The sequence below is a fragment of the Chinchilla lanigera genome, unplaced genomic scaffold (genome assembly GCF_000276665.1).
Source record: "Chinchilla lanigera isolate Chin_1 unplaced genomic scaffold, ChiLan1.0 scaffold00010, whole genome shotgun sequence".
Taxonomy (NCBI): domain Eukaryota; kingdom Metazoa; phylum Chordata; class Mammalia; order Rodentia; family Chinchillidae; genus Chinchilla; species Chinchilla lanigera.
The window spans coordinates 16,670,567-16,692,679 of NW_004955411.1; the positions used below are offsets into that span (position 1 = coordinate 16,670,567).

The 22,113-nt window shown below is 41.7% G+C and overlaps 1 protein-coding gene across 6 annotated transcripts in view; it reads right to left on the reverse strand.

Moving 5' to 3' along the window:
- The window catches only part of Bach2 (BTB and CNC homology 1, basic leucine zipper transcription factor 2), a 339,814-nt gene that overhangs the window by 63,021 nt on the left and 254,680 nt on the right, over nucleotides 1–22,113 (reverse strand). The gene's annotated exons all lie outside the window — the stretch shown is intronic.

Genomic DNA, 22,113 nt, shown 5'->3' on the forward strand with positions numbered 1-22,113 from the left:
GAAATTCTGAACTTCCAGATTTGAGATATGAATTACACTTTTCTGAATATATATGAAAAACATAATTTGATGAAGTCCTTATATACTGCCTGAAACAATTTCACTTCTAAGATGTGCAATACATATTCATATTTTAGGAAATACTTGGATGAGAAGCCTGGATAATTAGTCTGGCCAAGTTCTGAAGTTGCAGACATTTGGACACAGCCCCTCCCATTTTCCAATGTGAAATATCAGAGATAGTTCTATGTGACTACCGTCCAAAGCTCTGGAGTAGGTACTCTGAAAAGGGAAGCAGTACAAGGTAGCAAAGTTGCTAGACATGCAGTTTTAAGCATGGATCAAAAACAGCAGCAACATTATCCTTCCTGAGGCTAGTGAGACTTGATGGATTAATGTTTATGGGGAGAATGAACTTTTCAAGTGTCTACCGTGGTTCTCAATGCTTTGTAGGGAAGTAAACAACTGAGGAGGCCACTTGGGAACTTCTGCTAGAGAGGCTGATGGAGGGTCTGGGTTTCCTGGTGGCCTCTGGGGACCCCTGCAGCAGCTTCCAGCCTCTTTGGTGACAGCCATCGCCCCTCAGCCTAATCCAGAACTCCAGATGTTGTGCAGAGACGGCTGAGTGAGGGCAGGATGCTAAGATTCTCACATCAACAATGCGCAGACGTCTAGCACTCCTGATTGTGTCCCTCTGAGGCCAATGCATGAGATCATCTGAATTAGCCTCCAGAGGCACTCAGCTGGCTGTGTGTCTGCAGCTTTTGTCAGAGGCTTATTTTTTCTGCAAAAGGAGAAAAATCTGATTCCCCAGATGAAGGAGATTTTATGTAACTCTCCTGCCATTTTTCTCTCCCCTCTACTGTGTAGCTGAGCTCTTAGAAGACTGGTGTTAAAGCACTTCAGCAAGAAACCAGGCAACTGAAAGCCCCTTCTAACAGCTGTTAGTGGTTGTCAGAGCAGGCAGACATCGGGGCTAGAGGGAAAGGAGCCAAAAATAACTCCACAGCAGTATTTTTTCTCCAGGATTCAATCATTTCTGATGCTGGAAGAAGAGCTCGAGGAACCAAAGTACAGCTGTAGAAAAACAGTGGAGGGGGTAAAGGGAAGGGGGCCCAGGGCTGCTGCTTCTCAGAGCATCACTGAGAAAGAAAGAAACAGGAAAATGTGCAAGACAAAGATGCGGCAATTAAAGCTGGAGACAATACGAACTCAGCCACTCTGCTTGCAGGGGACGATCTGTTAGGGCCTGGCTCTCACTGGGGGAGCTCTGCGAGGATGGCTCTTTTTGGCACGGCTTTGAAATATTTCCTTCTGTGGGATTTACAAGTCCATTCCATGGTCAAATAACTACTGTTTTTCCTAAGGACCCCGGCTCTGGATTTATTCTTGCCCAAACACAGTTGGTTCCCAAGGAGTTTTTGTTCAGTTTGGTTTCTAATAGAAGTTTATAGCACGAATGGGTCTTGGGAACTGAAAGTTTTGATTTTTTTTTAACATCCAGCTTCCACTTCGGATTTTAAATCACATTCTGATCTTATCATACATGCCTCCAAGAATTGTAGTGAATGATTTTTTTTTTTTTTTTACTTTTCATTTTTATAATGATACACATAATGGAGGAGGTTTCTCCTGACACTTTTCATGTCACTCATTCTGGAAGTATATGTGGCATTTTTAAACCTTCCTAGCTGTTCTCTGAATGTTTCAGTGTTCTAAGTGAGTCAAACCAAGTCTTTGAACAACATCTCCATCTGAACTGTACACTGGATCTTTTTGGGTTTGGCAAACAAACCATCACCCATTTAGAACCCAGACAGGAAAGTAGCAGATGATTCAAGCTTCATTAGGAACAAGTCATGCCAAAATAACTTCATTTCTGGTTTTGATGGGATTACTGCTCAGAGAAGGCAGTAGAAACAGCACCCTAGGATTTCAGCAAGGCAGCTGACGTCGCTTATAGGTCATTCTCTTAATCGTATGAAAAAATGAGGTCTGGATGAAGGTAAAACTAAGCGACCAGTAGCTGGTTGATAGATTGATTTCAACTTCAGCTTGAAGTGTCTAGGGATATGACCCAGCCTTCTGTCACCTACTCTGTCATGCCTAACTTCTATCTCTGATGTAGATAAGATGTGGGTGGCAACTGGTATGCTGCTCCAGAAGATGGAATCAAGATCCCAAGAAGTAACCACAAGTTGATATTTTTGGGTAAATGTGTAAAGATTAGTTTAACAAAAACAGACATCAATTCCTGTCCTGGTATTAAAAAATTCAACTTTGTAAGAATAGAATAGGAGGTTCCTCGTTTTACGGAGGTGGGTCAGTACTGAGACACAGTTGCTAGGAAAACAGCCCAATCATGGGCTACTTGAAGAGATATTTAAGCAGAGACAGCAAGTCATAGTTTTATTCTTTACTGTTCAGATCATTGAAGCTCTCACGCTGATTCCAAGTGCTACGTATTAAGAGTAGGACTGACCAAAAAGGATCATGATGATTACCGAATCTGCATATCAGGCAGCCTGTGGGACAGAGTACTGTTTTAAACCTTGAGAAAGGAACCTTCACGGGGACTCATGTGAGTTTCCTCCAGAGAGCCAATAGGCTCTCTTGAGAAGATGAGATTAGATTTGCTCTCTTCCATTCTAGAGGGCATAACTAGGGTCACAACTGAAAATTTAAGGGAAGAAGGCTTCCTCTACAAACAAGAACAAACCTTCCAATAATCACAGTTGCACAAAATGGAAGGCACTCTCTAGAGTAATGGTGAGCTCCCCATTGCAAGAGTTCAAGCAGAGGCTGGGGACCTACCTATGCATTATTACAAAAGGATTCCAAACTGGAAGGTTGTACTCTAACATATCTTTTTTTTTTTTTTTTTTTAATCTTCCATTCATTGGTAGTCTTCACCTCATACCACAATAATCTGAGAGCTGTTACAGTTTCTAATATCCCTAAACACTTTATACACAAACAGACAGAACAAAAAATAGGGTTGATAGTATTTTCACTTACTTTGGTGCCATGGCAAAATACGTTGGCCTGTGAATTGGTAAAATAAACAGAGCACACTTGAACTTCCCTGAGTCTCCTCTAAAGCTATGAATGATGCCTCCTTAAAGTTGCTTTACACTGGAATGCTGGCCTAGTCCAACCAGTCTGCTGAGATCATGAACAATTTGCAGAGAACATAAGCAGCTTTGATAGGGTGTAATGGAAAGCAGTACTTAAAAAATAAAGAAGTCAATGATTTCATAAGCATGTAAGTTTTCAAAGGCCATCATTCTTGGTCAACAAAAATTCAACAGCACAATTGCAGAAACATGAAATTAAACAAATGAAGAATCAATAGTCTGAGTTTAAAGGCATTTATACAGGCATTATTTCTAGGCATTAGTCTCCCTTCCTGAACAAGTCAACATTTCTACTTAGACCTGTCAGGTGAGCAAGTATAGCCAGTCACACAAACCTACAGTTTTGTTTGAATGGATAGCAGCATGCCCCATCTTGTATTTTCCTGGGCTTGACATAATAACTGAGCCATTAAAAAATATCATAAATGTTGTACACACCCTGCGATTCTATACACCTTAAGATGACAGGAGAAAATAGCCCAAAGCTTTTCCTCCTTAATAATCTCTTGGACAGATTTTATGACAGAACGAGGTAATTTTGAAATCTTTGCTAATGAGAAGAAAAGAAACCAGATCTGATGATAAGTAGAAAAGCTACAGGTGCAATAGAAGGAAACAACATGAAGGCAAAAGATAGGCTATAAAACATGGTAGGAGCATAGCCATTTACTTATAGCAGATATTCAGTAATTATCTATAGTTTATGAAGAACAGGAAAAATTAGGAGAAAATATAGTTCTGTAGGAGAACTAAAGACAAAGGTAGAAGAGAGGACACCTCCTGGTTTCTGAAGGTTGCATCTTCTAGCCCCTGTTTAGCCAGTGGTTTGTAGTTGACACTGGGTTGGGATTTCCTGGGTAGTTTTCCCAAGTCTGAAACCCTGATTTCTCATTACTGATTCTAATTTAAACTTTAGACATAAATTCAAGGTGAGCAATTTAGTCAAGGGCTCATGTCGTGCAGGTGGCAGCTGGAGAATCTTCAGCTCACACTGGCTTCTGCCCACAGGTGGCCACACTGGTGTAGAGGCTGGCCCTTCAGTTCTACAAGACGGAGCACGAGAAAAAGCCCTGGATAGCAAGACAATAGCATGCTCTTTTCAGAAATCTCTAATTTGACCTAAAAATGTGTACAGTTCAATAGTGTTGAATGCACTCACATTATCGTGGGACAGATCTCCAGAACCTTTTCAAATTAGAAATGTGAAACTCTACACCCATTAACAGCTACTCTTTCCTTCTTCCCCCTACTCTCTGATAATTACTATTTCACTTTGTATTTCTATAGATTTGACTACCACAGAGACTTCATACAATGTAAGTGGAATCATGTAGCATTTATCTTTTTGTCACTGACTTACCTTACTAATATGCCTTTCAAAATAAACCCAGGGAAGCAGGAATTGGGGGTACAAAGAGCAAGAAGGAGAGGGCAAATCTATCTTCCTTCTGTCAAGGGAGCTACGTGGAATGTTCTCTTGGCTGTACTGCCATTAGGACAACATGTTCAAGCTGCAGCGAGAAGGTCCTCAGGGCAGAGCATGTTAAGAGTGGGCTCCATATGGAAGCTGCACGGCGGAAGGCACTAGGTGGAGAAAAGCTGCATAGCATCATTCCAGGTCATGCCACCAGTGCCCTGTCTCTTCTGACAAGACCCTGCCTCCAACAGCAAGTCAGCTATACCATCCCCATAATTCGCTTAGCTCCCTTATCCCCTGTCGATAAGCACATGAGGCTCGTGGGGGGCTTCCAGGTATAAACCATAACAAGGCCCATCATCTCTGTCAATAAGCATCCACCGAGGGCCCAAGTTGTTGGAGCCATTACTCTAAGTACACTCTCTGAAGCCCACAGAACCTCAGCAATTCTGGGAGAATTCTCATAAAAGCCTTTAGCATCTCCTTGGGGGAGGAAGAATCTGAGTAAATCAATTGGCATTATTTTAAGAGCAGCCTATGTAGGACAGAAGAGGCAATGGAATGCGAATGAATAGTCTCAAAGCTGCCAGAGCCTGCTCTTGAGGAACAAAATATGCTTAGAATGTGTGTCCCTTTCGGACTTCTGTGTGGGGCACAGACTGGAGGGAAATTTGGCTCAAAAAATGAAAGGCAGTCTGTGAAAGTTAGTGACACGTCAAAGAGGTCATTGACAAAAAATGTCTGGGACCCACTGTTACACTCTGGCTGAACCTTGAAGGGCCACTCCTACCAATACCACTGCACATGTCACTGTGAATAGGGCCACATCTTCGGTCCAAGTTTTCTCCTTCCCACCAAAACTGTGGGGAGCTGGGTCCTCAGAGACAGAAGTCAGTCAGGTACGCTGGAAGCTAACCGCATCTGAGCTGACAGATCTCAACATACCAATGGGTTAATTTGTAAATGAAAAATATTCTATTAATTTTTAAAATAAGCATGCCTAATTATTCCTGCCCAAGCCTACCGTGAAATTTTCAGCAGAACGTCAGCTTTTGCCTCTTCTCTCTGCTGGTCTGCTTTTTTTTGCTGCTATCGATCACTGACTTTGCCATCCACCTTCCCAACCACCTACCTCCTTTTCCATCTCTGTTTTTGGGGTGGTCTTGCCCACCTCAGTTAGTGGCAACTCCCATCTTTCTGGTCCTGCACCCTGCAAAACCACAGTCATGCTGAATTTTTTTCTCTTTTGTACATCCCACTTTCAGCCAGTTAGCAGGAAATTCTGGCAGCTTCTCCTTTAAAACACAGTCAGGATCCAAACCATCGCATTCTTCCCTGCTATTGCACTTGCAGGAAAAGCTGTATCCCTGCTTTTGCCCTTTTACCTTTGCAGCCTGTTCTCAATTCAGCACCTGGAGCTGTCATTTAAAAAGATAAGCTGAGGGCTGGGGATATAGCTCAGGGGCACAAGGGCCTGCCTGGCAAGTGCAAGTTCGTGAGTTCAATTCCCGGTACAAAAAAACCCCAAAACAACAACAACAAAAAATATAAAGATAAGCTGGGTTGTGTCACTGTTTTATTCAGAACCTTTCACAAGATCCCATTTCCTTCAGTAAAAACCAAAGTCATCAAAACGGTCCATTGAGCTTTATATCACGTCTCCTCCCAACACCTCAGCTCTTACCCCTAGTCTTGGTCCTTATGCAGCCCTCACAGAGAGCCCTTCCTAAACTACTGCATTTAAAGTTTCAACCCTGTCCTAACTAATTCCCTTCTTGCTTTATCATCACCAACTTACATATTCCTAGTTATTATGGACAGAAACTCTGTGGAGGCAGAGGTAGAGAGTTTTGTCCATCATGTTTACCTCTATGTTCCTAATACTAGAACAGTTCACATGATAGGTGCTCACAGCCAATCTGGTGAATAAATGAATGGCTCCTTTAAGTGTCACCTCAAAGGAATTCTCCTTAGGGGAGCTTTCCCTGGCTATCCTATCTTATGTCACTTTTCCTTTAATTACCGTCTATCATATCACTTACATTATTCTGCTTCTGGCATTTATAATAATTTAAACTTTTGTTTTCCTATTATCTTCTCCACGAACTGTGTATTCTGTCTTCTCCATGGTGATATCCACACCTGCGCAGGAAGTACTTTTTTTTTTTGTTTTTAAAGACAGTGTCTCACTATGTTGCCAAAACTGGCCTTGAGCTCTTGGGTTCAAGGGATCCTCCACTGTAATCTCCAGAGTAGCAGAGACTATAAGCGTGGGCTACTGGCATGGCTCAGTAAAATACTTCTCGAAAGAATGCTGCCCTGTCATGACACAATCAATCCAAATCCATTATTCACCTCTCCCTACATTTTATCTCGAAAATTTCAAGCCACAGAAAAGATAAAATAAATGTGTATGTCATACCTTTAATCTGGACTAATCTGGGGTGAATCTGGGAGGACAGAGATCATGCTAAATCATTAAATTTGGCCAAATTTGTGCGTTCACTTCTCTCCACCCATACCTATCTACGCACGTGCATGGACACACTCACATCCACACACACCGCTGTCCCCTAGAACCACCTGAAAGCAAATTGTAGATGTTATAATATTTCCCCCTAAACAATTCACCGTATGCGTCCCAAGAACAAGAACATTCCATACTACCAACGTACTATTTTCCTGTCCAAGAACAGTGATGCTGACACAATGTTGTAAACATACAGCATACATTCAGTCTCTCACCTGCTTTAAGGGTAGCTTTTGCAGATTTCTTTTTCAATCCAGGAGGCAGTTATTGATGACTCACTGCATGTTTTCTTAGTTTTATTTAATCTACGCTAGTCCTCATCATTTTCTTTTATGACAGTGATATTTTTGAAAAGTTTAGATCAGCTGTCTTAAAGACTGTTTCACAGAGGATGTCTGGTCACTGTAATGTGTTCTTTTTTTTTCTTGTGTGGCTACTTAAACAACTTAGTATATAGTTTATTTTTTGTTTTAAGTTTCAGGTCTGCTTATTACCTGAAAGTAGATGTGGGGCAGTTCAGGAAGGGAAAGGACCCTGAGGGCAGAGCGGAGAGAGAGGAGGGCAAGAAAGGGCAGAAAGAAGGGTGGATGTACTGGTCAATGTCACCGTGAAACCTACTAATTTATACAATCAATATGTGTTAATAATTGTAACACAAATGTTAATCTAATTCTTTTTCCCTGGTTAATTAACCAATTTAATATACAGTGAGTTCATTTTCCTGTTTGTTTTAAATTTTCAGGTTTGCTGATTATGTTTTTAAAGTTAAATTTCAACTGACTATGTAAAACATTTAAATGGTTCAAAAGTCAACACCAATACAAAAGCATGGTCTTACTCTCATCCCAACGTTTTTGTTGTTTCTACCTATGTCGTACAGTGACCTTTTCACTGGTTTTAAAAAAAGTTTCTGCTTCCTTTTTTCCAAATATTCAAAATTACATATATGTGTCTATGTTTATAAATCACACATATATTTCTGTGCTATAAATATATACTTTCCTTCTTTCTTACACAAATATAGCATATCATATATAGTGTATATATACTTCTGCATCTTGTTTTTGCCTTTTAAATATTGGGGGACTGGGGATGCAGCCCAGTGGTTGAGTGCTTGCCTAGCATGCAAGAGGTCCTGGGCTTCATCTCTAGGACTACAAAAAATAAAGCAAACAAAATTTTATATCTCTATATCCATATCTTAAAATTACTCCATATCAGTTCACAGCTTTTTTCTCTCTTATGGCTACACAGTTCACAATACCGATGGCTGATCCTATGTAGTGCGTGGTTGTACATATTTAGATAATTTTGTGCATACGTTTTTTGTATTTCTATCAATCTATTATTTTTTTAGTGGGTTTTATGGACTGTATCATCTCTCTCCCAAATTCACATACTAAAGCCCTTACCTTCAGTACAGGTATCTTTGGTGGGCCTTTCAGCAGGTAGTTAAGGTTAAACGAGCCCACAGGGCTGGACCCTAACTGGAGAGAGAAGTCAAGTTCGTATCATCTGAACAGACACCAGAGCACTCTCCTTCCAGGTATGCAGAGATCTGTCAGGAAGATAGGCCTCCCCAGAAATAACCCCAGGTGCATCTTCCTCTTGGATTTCTGGGCTCTAGAACTGTAAGAGAGTAAATGTTTGCTGACCACACCACCCAGTCTGTGATATTTCATCTTGGCAGCCTGAGCAGACTAATAGAAGAGTTAAATGTGGATCTCTCATGAATACAAACTGACGACTGATTTAAGAAAAAAAAAAAAAAAAAACTACTTAAAGAAACCCAAAACTTTAAAAAATAAAAGCTATTTCTAAAGGCTCCTGAGGAGGAAGTAAGGAAAAACCAACATTCTGCTGACTACGGAGGAGGCAACAGTTTGTATTAATAGCTGTCTTAACTGTGAGTGTGTCTGCTGGGCAGACCCCATAGAGCACTGCTTTCTGTTCACACTGCTCTTTGGAGATGGCCATCACATGTGTCAGCTGTCTTCCTCCAGGCTTGGGGCAGAATGAACAGAGGAGGAAATCTACCTCATTACTGCCAGGCCCACACTGAATGGCTCCCACAACCTGATTCAGGTGAAAGACAGAGAAAGAGGAAAGCGGCATAAGCCCTGGGGACCCCACGGTCTGGGCTTGCCAGGAGCTGGTGCTGGCTTTACATTGTCTTCCTTCAACAAACTCCAGTTGAGATAAAATTGTCTTCTCTTACTATTAGGTTTTAAAAAATATCATCTTCTATCTGATTCATATAAAAAGGTAACATTCTAACACATCTTTTAAGGAGCAGCTACTTGAAGATATTCCACAAGCAACATTAAGATTGTTGAGTAACACAGCTACACAGTATACAGATATTTATACATGTTTGAAAATACCCATGAAAGGACTCTCCTTTTCTTTAATTTCAGTTCAAATAACCCTCTTATTATTATACAAATATAAGAATGTACACTGTAGGATATTAGGAAATATAGACAAGCAAAGAAAAAAATTAGATTCCCACCACTCACAGATCATCACTATTAAAACCTTATCATGTCTTTGTGGATCTTCATGTGTGGTGTGTGTGTGTGTGTGTGTGTGTTACTACTTTGTTTGTTTCTTTTTTTTTTTTTTTTTGTACTGGGAGTCAAGCTCAGGACCTTGCGCTTGCCAGGCAGGCGCTTGTGCCATTGAGCTATATCCCTGGCTATCCTTGCCCCAACTACTTTGTTTCTATATTTGTTGTTTTGTTAGTATACTCATGTTCACCAATCATTCACCTTCATGGTTTTAACCCAACTGATCACCTTTGCCAGAATCTGTTCATGTCATTTAAAAATATATATAAGCACTGGATTACAAATAACTTTGAGGACAAGGGGTTTGCTCTTTAGAAATTCAGCATCTCGTTGCCAGCTACGTAAGAGTTGATGCTCACACTATACTAGGGGGGAATATGCCTTAAAACACAGTTTAGCAATTACCTCTACATGTACCTTCAGTCTAATGAACTGCTGGGACTTAAATACTCCCCAAATAAATAAAATAAAGATAAACTTAAAACTAGCAATGCAGAGTAAACCTTGGTCTTAACAGAGGTATGAGCAATAGAGCCTAAGTGCCAAAGCTTAACCTCAGACACTGTTCTCTCTCCTCAGTTTCTCAAAGACGTCAACAATTCTTAGTGGTTTCAATCATCACTCCGATGTTGGTGTTTCTCATAGCTGCATCTTTAACTCTGTGCTCTGAGCACTTCGGTGCATAAAAGCACCATGCAGAGGGACATATCCCAGCCTGATGACCGCTTTCCCTGCTGTGTGCTATCATACATGATTTCTAGATATCTCTGAAAGACATCCATCATTCTCCTACTTTCTCACCCAAGAATAGGCCTTTCACAGATCATGCAAGGATCAGCAGGTGCCCTCTGACTGCTCTCTGTAGTATTTTCTTACTCCCACCCACCATGCCGTCCATTGCTGGAGATATATTCCTCACGCTGTTTTGCAGTATGGCACTTCTTGGCTCACAGTATTTTAGCGAATTTCCACTGCTTACCTGATGAAGCTTAAATTGTGTGTATGTAAATTTGTATTCTGTCATAGTAAGGTCCCACGTAATCTGACCACACTTGTCTTCATCTCCATCTGAATCTTTGTGGCACAAACAACCACCAGTATAGCCTGACATCTGTAACAGATGCTCCTGAATTCTGCACCTCTAATGGTCTCAATTCTTTAGCTCCACTGTAAGTTTTTGGAAAAAGATGGTCTTGCTTACATTCAGAGTTTGTCCCCCAAGGAAGTGGCCTATGAAGTATGGTTCATTCTTTTACTGCTATTAAGTGTTGCACTCAAGTGCTCACTTTGTCCTGATGACTATTTTGTGTGTATGTGTGTGAACACACGTCACATACACTTCTCTGAAGGCAATTCTGTATTTTTGGCATCTTCCTCTGATGTCTAGCATTTTGTACTGTTATAAAATTCTTCTGTAATATAGCTTAAATCCCTTAGGCATATATGGAATGCTATTTCTTCTCATTGTCAGTGAATAAGAACATCTGGTCAACATCTATTATAACAGCCGTGAGAAGAGGCATGGAGAAACCTTGTTAAACAGAACTTTGAAAGGTCACCGCATTTCTTTACATTAACATCATGTAGATCTGATGGATGTCACCCATCCAAAAAGTCCTCAGAATTATAAAAAGTATGTTTCAATTATCATCCATTAGTACTCTGCAGATTTCCTGGACCTGTGAAGTCCTTACTCTGAATTTCAGTGTCCCACCTTTTAATCTTGCCACCTTCCTATCTGTAGAGCGCAGTTCCGTTTCTGGGCTGCTACAGCTTTACTTGGCAGACATAAGAGGCACAAAGACCATGCCCATAGTCTAAGGTATCCAGTGGGAAAGATGAGTGACAGCATAAATGTTAAAACACAAGTAGTAGAATGCTCATTTTTCCATAGCAAGACCCTTGAGGGTTCTATCTGTTAGCAGCCTTTTAGTAACTTTCCTGTCCTTTTTACCTTCTTCTTTTAGTAACTAATAAAACAAAAATAAGAGATAAGCCCTGAAGCATCAGAAGGCTCTCCCTGAACCGATCTTTTCTCAGGTGAGGGTGTTGAGGAGTGAACCCCAGGTCTTGTGCAGGTCTTTGAAATGACCCATATACAAGTTGAAGCCTGGCAACTGTGACCTTCTGTATTGTTCCTTTGAAGTGACCCATTCCATTCTAACCTGTGCCACTCAACCTGACACTATGCCACTAATCTGGCTATTGATCCTGCATCCAGGAAAGATGTTATATATGGCTTTTAGGAAGAATAATCTGTCATTTGGTTTTGTATATAAAGAATAAAAAATTTAAAGAAATCAAAGGAACAAAATGATGCCTTAGAAATAAAGACTCAAGAAAAATGTGTAGCAGTGACATTTAACACTATCCTTTGTAAGAAAGAAGGTAAAATGAAATAGTTGTTATCTTAACAAGTTGGAAGCCTGCATTGTGACCTTGTGTATCCTTCCTTTGATTTTCTTTTAAATCCAGGAATCTTTCACTGGCTAAATCCCAGCATTTCTTTTCACCCCCAGGCCAACTTTTTGGCTTAGCGGGAAACAGCTGCCAGTATTTCTCTTTGCTGCCAGTCAGTCAAAAACTGCTCATGTTGGAGGCCTGGCTCCATCCCACCCAGGGTGCTGAATGCATAAACTTTTCACACACAGCCTCTGCCAGGCTGCACGTGGAAGTCCATCTCACGCAGTAAAGCTCACTGCATCGCTAGCTAGCTTGGAGGTAGTGCCAATGTCAGTTACACAGACTGTCAACATACTTTAGGGGGTCTGTGGCAAAGTGATGAATTTTACAATGCACATCAACTTAATGAAAAAAAGAACACTTCCAGGATATTAGGAAACCAAAAGTGCCATTATTTAATTGCTCCAATTCTCAAAGCAAAACCCAATCCTTTATCTCGTCTGTGATTTGGTTAACAAACAAAACAAACACAAATATAAATATATAGACATTAACTGGTTAGTGTACACAATTTTACTCTCCTCATGCTTCTAAGAACAGGAATGGCATTGTTTATTTATTTATTTATTTTTTTTAAACTGACAACCACACATCATTCCAATGCTTGGGTATGATTCATTTTATTAAAAAATCCTGAATCAATTTCCTGGCTTACAGCTTGTCCAACCAAGATTCCAGGTGTTCTCACCATAAAAAGGGCCTCTTTCAAAAGCTGTCTGTTTTTATAACTGTACACCCACCAGAAATGTCGTGAGCACCTTAACAATAGAGCTGAAACCTGAAGCAATTTGGTGACATTCCAAGTTTTTGAATGGAATGTGAATCCATTAAGATTATTAGGTAACTTTATTGATATCCTCAACTCTGTGCCAGATGTTAAAGCTGCCAAAGAAAAGACAGACCAAAGACTGGCTCTTGGATTTCAACTCTGAGTATTTTGGGGTGGAAACTGTATTTTCATGTAGCTCACTTAAAAACCACACCATGTTTTCATTGTTTAATTAGAATCTCAGTTTTCAGGAAGCAAAGAGAAACGAGAAACACAATCAATGTTTCTCTTCCGTTGGGCTTTCAGCCTAAATAGTCCTGTACTTTTATTGGCAGAGTAGGACAGGTACTAACAGTGAACAAGAGACCTATTCTAAGAAGTACTGGCTCAAGTAAAGTACCACTACATCATGAGTGACTCAACCATCTACTCAAGAGCGATTACTCTGCAACCGTGAAGCAATGCTAATTGGATAATGGCTTGTTGCCAACTCATGTTGGCATGATCTACAATACCCTTGGCCGACAGCCATTCCATGTCTTTCGCACACCTTTTTTTTTTTTTTTGTAAGCTGGATGGGAAGTGAAATAATTTAAAAGAAAAAAAAACCTCCTAAATGCTACTTAACTTCTTATCATGAATTAAAAGTTTAATTAAGGAACCTGTTGAAGGCCTAGGTCCTATGATTAAATATGACAAAATAATAGTTATGATTACTGATCAAGTGAGGAACTTTATAGCTCTGAACTTTGTCTGTAAAGCTATCATTAATTTTAATTGAAATAGCTAAGAGTTGCCTGTAAAAAGGAGAAAAGAAAAAACTGTAAGGGATATTTTGTTCTTATAGAAAATAGTTTAAGGGGCTGGGGGTTTAGCTCAGCAGCAAAGCGCCTGCCTGGCAAGTGCAAGGTTGTGAATTCAATTCCTGGTACCGGAAGAAAAACAAAACAAACCAACAAAAAAAAGAAAATAGTTTAAAAATGAATAGATGTATCAGTAACTAGTTTAATCAAATTTAATATAAAAACTTTGTCAAGGGCCTTGTTAGGTGATAACTGTAATCATCAAAAGATTACAATACTTATCAACTAGAGATACATAGGTGAGGTGAAAAGAAATCTTAAAACTAGCTTTGAAATCAGGTCACTTAAAAATAATTTTTAGATATGTCTTAGGTTTTTGTCTATCCAACTCCTACAATGCCAAAAGAGGAACACATTTCTGCTGAAGTTTCTTTAAATAGAACTTACTGGCCTCAGGACTTGAAAAAAATGTAAGGGGTTTGAAAACAGCTTATTCGTCTCAGTTTTAAAATTAGCTATTGGTGTGGCTATTTTCACACTAGATTTCCCTCTTTCGGTGCTGGCATCATCCTGCAGCCCTTAGAGATGGAATCACAGTGGCATTTGCTCCCCTCTTCATGCCCGAGCTTCACCGCATCCCATCTGAGGCTGAGGCCCAGATTTCAAGGTTGGAAGTCACCTTCGCGTTACTATAAATATGTTCTGCCTTTCGGCATTTCAGAATTATCAGCAGGAGTCTAGGACTTGAAAACTTCTTACTTACCTAGAATATTTTGACTTCTTATTTATTTGCTTTTTTTCATCTGCTGCCAAGTCTCACTAATGCAACTTGGAAAACTGCACCACAGCTTTTAATGAGGATTCTGAGGTAACAGCCATTTCATCACAGAAGACGGTTCTTCCCTTTTAGGGGAATAATAACACCTACTGTTTCTATAGCACCATCTTTCTAAGAAGTAGACATATCACGTTTCATTAATCTGAATGGCAGCTTGGTAAGCTGGGAACTAGTACTGTTACTCCCTACATACTCATATTGAAATCGAGGTCATTAAATGTGAAATACTTTTCTCAAAATCTTAAACTCTCCTGAAATGGTTAAAGGGCCATGGTCTACCTGCATCTGTGTTCCATGTTATCGAATACCTCAGTGGTGCTACAGGTTTTTAACTGCTACCTCTCGTGAATTCCTGTCAGACATTTTCTGAGAACTCAGGGAGCCGCGGCAAAAATAAGTAACAGAACTGAGTGGGCTCCTCTCAGTGGCCTTTCTTTCCCGAACAGCTCTCCTTCCATTTCTATGGCCTTTCCCTGTCTCTCAATCCAAACATCTTTCCTCTCTTCTTGGCCAGTAGGATTCTGTCCCTCCTCCTCCAGCCAAAACCTAGCAAAGTTCAAGGACCATAAACCTACAGCATAGGATAGGACCTCGTGATCATGCAGTCCAACTCCACCATTTTCAGATTAAGGATGTGCCTTGGGAAGCTGAATCTGTCTGCTGTTCGGCAGATTCCATCCTCTCCCATGTACTTACGGGCATCTGTTTAGCCACTGACTATTATCTCCTATGTCATTAAGTTTTTTTTTCTCATCAGTCCAGCTATAAGTCAGGATAGGTCAGACTTTATTGGGCTAACAAGTAAAACATAAATTTTTTTTCTTGTTTTTGAGATGGGGGCTTGCTCTTTACCCAGCTGGTCTCCAATCAAGTGGACTCAAGTACAGTAACCCTCCCGCCTCACCCTCCCGAATAGCTGAGACTATAGGTGTGTACCACTGGGCTCACCTAAAACATAAAACTCAATGGCTTAACTCAGAAGTTTATTTCTCACTTATGGAGAAGTCTGATTTGAGTTGGAGGGCTCTTTCCTGGCTCTGCTCTACGGTGACTCAGGCCCCTGGGCGAAAGCTCCACCTTCTCGTAGTTCTATGACAACAGCTAAGTAGATGGGAAAGAACATGAAGAACTGAAGCCTACTTTCATATGCCATTGGCCAGATCTAGTCACATGGCCTACCTGATTGCAAATTTAGTCCTCCTGTGTGTCCAGGAAAACTGCGTGTGGGTGAACACTGTTAGTCTTCACCACAGAGTGCGAACATCTTGGAATTTCTTCCTACTGAAGACAAAAAAAACTAAATGAAATTTCTTTTGATACTGTTTTGTTCCAGCTACGGGTCCAATCTTCTGCTCCCTTTAATTCAGGAGGCTTCCAAAATGTAGCCTACATTAGCTTTCTCTAATTCCTTTCTTTTTAGCCCCTTATTGAATTGGTTTTTGCTCCTACTGCTCCCCTAGAAGTTTCCACTGACACCACAAGCAGCTTCCGCATTGCTTGGTGGTCAGTTTTTAGCCTTCATCTTAACAGACTCTAGGCATCATTTGATACTGCTGACTAATCTCCTTTTCAAAATGCTTTCTTTTCTTGATTTACCATACACTATACTTTTTTTTTTCACAGTACTGGAGGTTGAACCCAGAGCTGTCACATGAAGCTACACCCTAATCCTTTTTTATTTTGAGACAATGTTTTGCTAAATCTCTGAGTTGCCCAGGCTGGGTGTGAATTTGCAGTCCTCCTGTCCTAGCCTCCCAGAGTGCTGGGATTATAATATACATTCTTTCTTTTCCTCCTACTTTGATACCTGCCCTATCTTAGTCTACCTTTCTGGCTCCTTTCCATCTCCCTGACCTCTTAATTTTGAAAAGCCCAAGGCTCCATCCTGAGATTTCTTTCCTACCTACACTTGCTCCCTTGGTGGTATCCAGTCTTGGGGCTTTCAACATCCCCATACACTGGTATTAAAACCTAAAACCCAGCCTAGACCTCACTCATGAGTTCTGACCATGCATATCTAACAGTATACCAGACCTTTCTACTTAGATGTAAACAGGCATCTTAAACTTAATATATATGAAACAATTTCCAGTCCTACTCTATTTCTTGCCCCCCATAAACCTGCTCCTTCTGGACTTAACCAATCTCAGAAGATTGGGTAACTCCAATCTTCTATTAGTTCAGGCCTCAAACCTAGGAGTTATCTGTTCCTCCTCTTTTCCCTCCCCATCTTTTATCCACCAGATCTGACACTGATCACCATTCTCTTGCTACGGCCCTGGTCAAGGCCATCATGCTATGCCTTGGTTACTGCCTTAGCCACTTTCGTGTTTTTATTACTTCTCTATTAATCTGTTTGCACACAACAGTCAGCATGATTATCTCCTGTGAAGCCCTTTAATGGCTTCTTAGCTTATTCCAAGTAAATAAGCTAAGCCTGCCTGTGTGCCAGACATGTCATGCCTGCTGTGGTATCCGGGCCTCTTCCTTGCTCACTCTCTCCCCGGATGTTAGCACAGCTGGCCTCCCTACCTCCTTCAGGCCTGTCCTCACAAACTACCCTTGCAAACAAGCCTTTTGACCACCCTATTTAAAATCCCAATGCCCTTACCCCAGTGCCTGACATTCCTTAATCCCCTTCTCTGTTGAATTTGTCTCAATGGCATCCAACAAAGTGCATTTTATAGTTATTAATTTTCATTTGCTCCTTCTTCTCCCTATTGGAATGTAAGTGAGGTGCCTGGTACCCAGAATGGCACCTCCTGGTACACAGCAGGACCTTGATCAGTATTTATTGAATGAATGAATGAGCGAGGAAACAAACTCCAAAAAGTTGACCAGTTGGCTCAGACCTCACATGCAGCTTGTGCCAAAGGCCAGATTGTTGTTTTCACAGCCTGTTGTGGTTGGTGCTTTTCAGTTTTTAAAAAGCGCCTATTACCCCTTTTCAGGCAGGCAGAGGTGGGATTACTCTCTCAGAGTTCTGTTTATATGGCGAGTTGGGGAGGCTGAACAGCTGGCTGTGCTCGGGTAGATAAGTACTCTGCCCTGTTCCCCTTATCACGCCACTTCCTAAGAATGTCACTCACTGTTTCCCTCCAAACCCTACCTACCCCACAGCGACTAGGCATCCTGTGCTGTAACGTTAAGTACTTTCTGTAGTACTGTGTGTTGAAAGGACTGTCCAAATATAATTATGACTGTCATACAGCTTCCTTAAAAGACCGGACCCAAGCCATCCCAGAGTTAACAGCTTTCATACTCTCAAAAGCCTTCCAGACAAGACGATTCCATAATCTTGTTGGAATCTGTGCTTGTGCTTGGCAGTGCTGCTAGAGGAGTGGGTTTTTTTTATTTTTAATTTTTTTACTGTACCCTGTGGTTAAGACTTAACACATGTCTTCTCTTCCAGATCCTTCTGGGTCAACTTTCTTTCTCTCTCCCTTTTTGTGATAATGACATGTTCCCCAAATAGAGAGAGAGAGAGAGAGAGAGAGAGAGAGAGAGAGAGAGAGAGAGACTGACAGAGACAGATAGAGACAGAGACAGAGAGAATCCCAAAAGGACCACACGCCCCTCCACCCGATAGCTATCCTGTGCATGAACACTTTCCCTTTTTCTACAGTGTGAAAGGACATAGGATACAAGCCAATAAAAGGATGGAGTCTTAGCAATAACCTCTCAACAGGTTCTTTCCCCCTAGCATTTTGTAAGGGAGCCAAACAGAGTCCCGAGGATGGGGTTGGTGCACAAACCTACTATGGGCTTTAGGGGCCCTAGGGAAGCACATTCCATTCCCGCTCTCTGTGTGCCACACCCACGAGGCTGACTTCATGGCTGGGATGCTGCTTTTGGCTTGGCTGGTACCTAGCATGAAATGGACTCCATGACCACAGCTAAGGAGGTGACTGCTGAGTCATCTAATCCTACCAAGCAGAGAGCTAATTTCTCTTCTTTCTTAGAACAAAACACAATTCCTAATGATCTGTTTTATTATGTAGCAGAAGTACTAAGTACTATGGCTCATCCCCTGCTCTCTGCTGACACACACACCCGAGGGCAGTTCTTAACGGGAAGCCAACAACCAAGTCCTCTAAGTCCTAAGGTCTGGCATTGTGTCTTAGAAAAGAACAGAAGCAAAAAGAATTCAGTTATCCCTTGAATTCCAGAAGGAGGCCTGTAGTTTTGTTCCTTGCCCTGCGGTCTAGGGCTTGTTCTGAGCACTGCGAGTGATTCTAATCTGTGGCAATGGTGTTGCCCATCTGCAGTGAGGATCTGGGGGCGGCCCTGCAGGAGTAGATCCAAGAGCTGGGTTTAACCTAAACTGACTGAGGAGGGGTGGAAAGGTAGTAGTTTGCATTTGGAAGTATCTTTACAAAATTTTATTTTTAAAAATTTTGAGATAAGATCTTGCTAGATTATGCAGGCTGGGCTCAAAATTGCAATCTGCCTGCCTCAGCCTACAGGCTGCTGGAATTTGCATTTGGAAGTTTCCTGCTTCAAGGAGGAGCTCTCGGATTGGCTGGTGCCTGTGTGGGAAGGCGTGACACATGTGAACAAGGGTGGGACAGGCCAGAAGTTGATTTGCATTCAATGATAAGATTATCAGAGGTTAAGGATTTCCAAGGAGCTAATGTAATGCCTTTTCTTACAACTGAGGAAACAAATGCCAGTTCCTGGGAGCTACTTTTCAAAGTAGCAGTGTTTGGGATGTTTACTCACCACTTAATTCAAATCCTATGATGTCATTTGCTGAGCTAAGTGCAACGATTATCACTGAGCAGCAAGGACATTTCAGCATGCACACAGTGGAGGAAAACAATGCTCAGCACATAAAGCCAGAGCAGGTGCCTGGAGCAGAGGGGGAGGACTCTTTCTAGGAAGCCTCCAAAGGATGATAGAACCACAAAGGAAAATGCTACTGGGACTGTTCTGAGGGCCGCACCAACAAGACACTAAAGAGCTAGATTCCTGACAATGTGAATTCATGTTTCATAAGGAAAAAAGCTAACCTCTAGTTATAGCCGAAGACTGCAGAAACAGGAACGGTCAGAATGCTGTAATGGAGGATTTAAGTGATAGAAGGACAACAGCTGTCTTTCAGGGGTAGAAAGCAAGAAAATCAACACAAAACTGTCACTTAACATCCAATGCATCCAAAACAAAATCAAACACATGTTAGTGAAATGTCTACAGTGTGCCTCTTATTTTAAATATGAGTATAGCCGGGTGTGGTGGCGTATACCTGTAATCCCAGCACTCGGCAGGCTGAGGCAGGAGGATCGTTGTGAGTTCGAGACCAGCCTGGGCTACAAAGTGAGCTCAAGGCCAGCCTGAACTGCATAGCGAGACTCTGTCTCAAAAAAAAAAAAAAAAAAAAAAAAAGAAAAAAGAAAAAATGAGTGTGCCATGGAAATATGCAATTATTAGGGATTTGATCTAGAAAGAAATTTTAAGGTCATGTCATATATATTTATATCCTGGTTTCCTTTGTATTTTGCTGCATTGGTATTGCGTCTTGATAAATAATTCAAGGACTTCAGAATTTTAGGAGTTCTGATGGGTAAAAACTGGGGCTCAGAGACACTGAGTAGACCAGGAGCCTAGTGCTACTCGGGGACACTTCCGGGCTTAGGGCACAGGGTTTGGTGAGTCTCAAGCTGGGGTCAACAGAGTCACTGAAGAAAGGCTGTCACACACAGCAGGGCTTTCCCTTGTACATATATTTAAACATCTCGAAGCTCCAGTGGTGCAACTGGTTAGCACGTGGTACTTATATAAACATCACGCAATTCTTTTGCAAATCAGAACAGCTCTCAAACAGATAATAGATAATAAACTGTAAGCATGATCTTCCTTCCCAGGCTCATTCTAAGATAACTGACAGTTTTCCACATGTCTCCAGAGAATTCTGGAGCTAGAGTAATAAAGCCGTTCTTGTTTCCATCTAAAGAAGAAAGGGAGTTATATGCGCCCTTGGGCCCATGGCACAGGCACTGTGCTGAAAACTTTTATATCTCTCACCTCACCAGATCCTTGCCACAAGCCACGAACAAGCATGTCCCCAGTTGCGCAGGTGAGGGAAATCCAGCTCACACTCCCCCAGCCACACTGCAGCTGCCATTCCGTAGCCTTCGCGAGTTACCTGGTACATAATGCTCCGCACCCTACCCCAGCCTTTGTTACTTCATCTCCCACCAGTCTGCCCCTTTCCTTCGAGTGTCTCTCTAGCTGTCTATTTACTAGGGATGTGCGAAGTGCTAATGGAGCATTTTATGGTGAGTACAGAAAGCGGATACTAATGCACAGATACAGAACGCGTACGCAGTCCCCACGTTTATCAGGCGGCACTCTCCTGCTCTGTTGCTTAATAAGGGACAGACATCTGGTGACGTGTCTGCCCCGCTCACCCCAATCTTATTTGCCTACCTTTTTTTCTGCTAGGATTAAACCCAGGGCCTTGCTGATGTGAGGCAAGTGCTCACTCACTGTCTTTTTTTGAGGCAGGTGGTAGGAGTGCGGGAGATTGAACACAGGCCCTCGTACATGCTAGGCAAGGACTCTGCTATCGAGCTACATCCCCAGCCCTGTCTACCTGCTCCTTATGTTGGGTTTAGGTACTTTTTGGTAGAGCAGGTACTTGCCCCATGGCGTCCTATTGTTTCCACACCATCTGCTTTTTGCAGTACTATTATTTACCAGGTCTCTGAAGGCATCTGGGTTCGTGACCTCTGGGATTTAGTGATAGCTGTAAATCATTAGTGCCTCATATCTAAGTGATGGGTCCCTGGTTTCTCCTAAGACTGCTGTGAAGAGTGGCTCAGCAGACAGTGTACAGGCTGGGACTCTATTTGTAAGGACCATGGCTGTGAGCTGTCCCGCCCAGAGCTGTGTAGTAAAGAGCTTGCACCACGGCGGGTGTAGCACACAGGAAATGGCTGTCTTGAACACGAAGTCTAAGGATGCTCACTCAGTATTATCCTTATCCCATGACAATGAAGAGAAGTCAGGATGATCGAAGAGGAAGGATTATATATACATTTTAGAGGGTGATCAGTTTTACAGTTTACCATGGTGAAGCCCATCTTTTGAGTCCCTGCAGCTCAAACCATCCAACTGAATGTCATCTCTGGACACAGCAGGTCCAGCCACTGCTGTCCTCAAAGCACTGAAATGATCGTACTCGCTAACGTAATTAAGAAACCTGAATAGGGTATTTTCAACAGTGGTGAGAAAAGCAGGTTTATGCTTCTTAGAATCTCAGTGTATTAACAGTCAAAATTACCGGCTGCTTTTATTTTTTTCCCCAGGCAAGGAAGGCACTGTGAATGCTTTCATTTTTTTATTCTCAAGAGAACGCTTGCGATCCTTAAACCATTTGAAAGAGAGAAAGCATAACAGTGATTCAGATCTGACATCCAGGACTACACCCAACATGGGCTGAACTAGTCAAAACCTGAAGTTGAAGTGAACTAGAAACTAGGATTGGCTGAGCCCCAGGTAAGGTTCAGCTCCCTTAAAGAAACATGCTGTGCTCACATTCATGCCTCTGAGACGTCAAGTGTATCAAACAGAAACCAGCTATG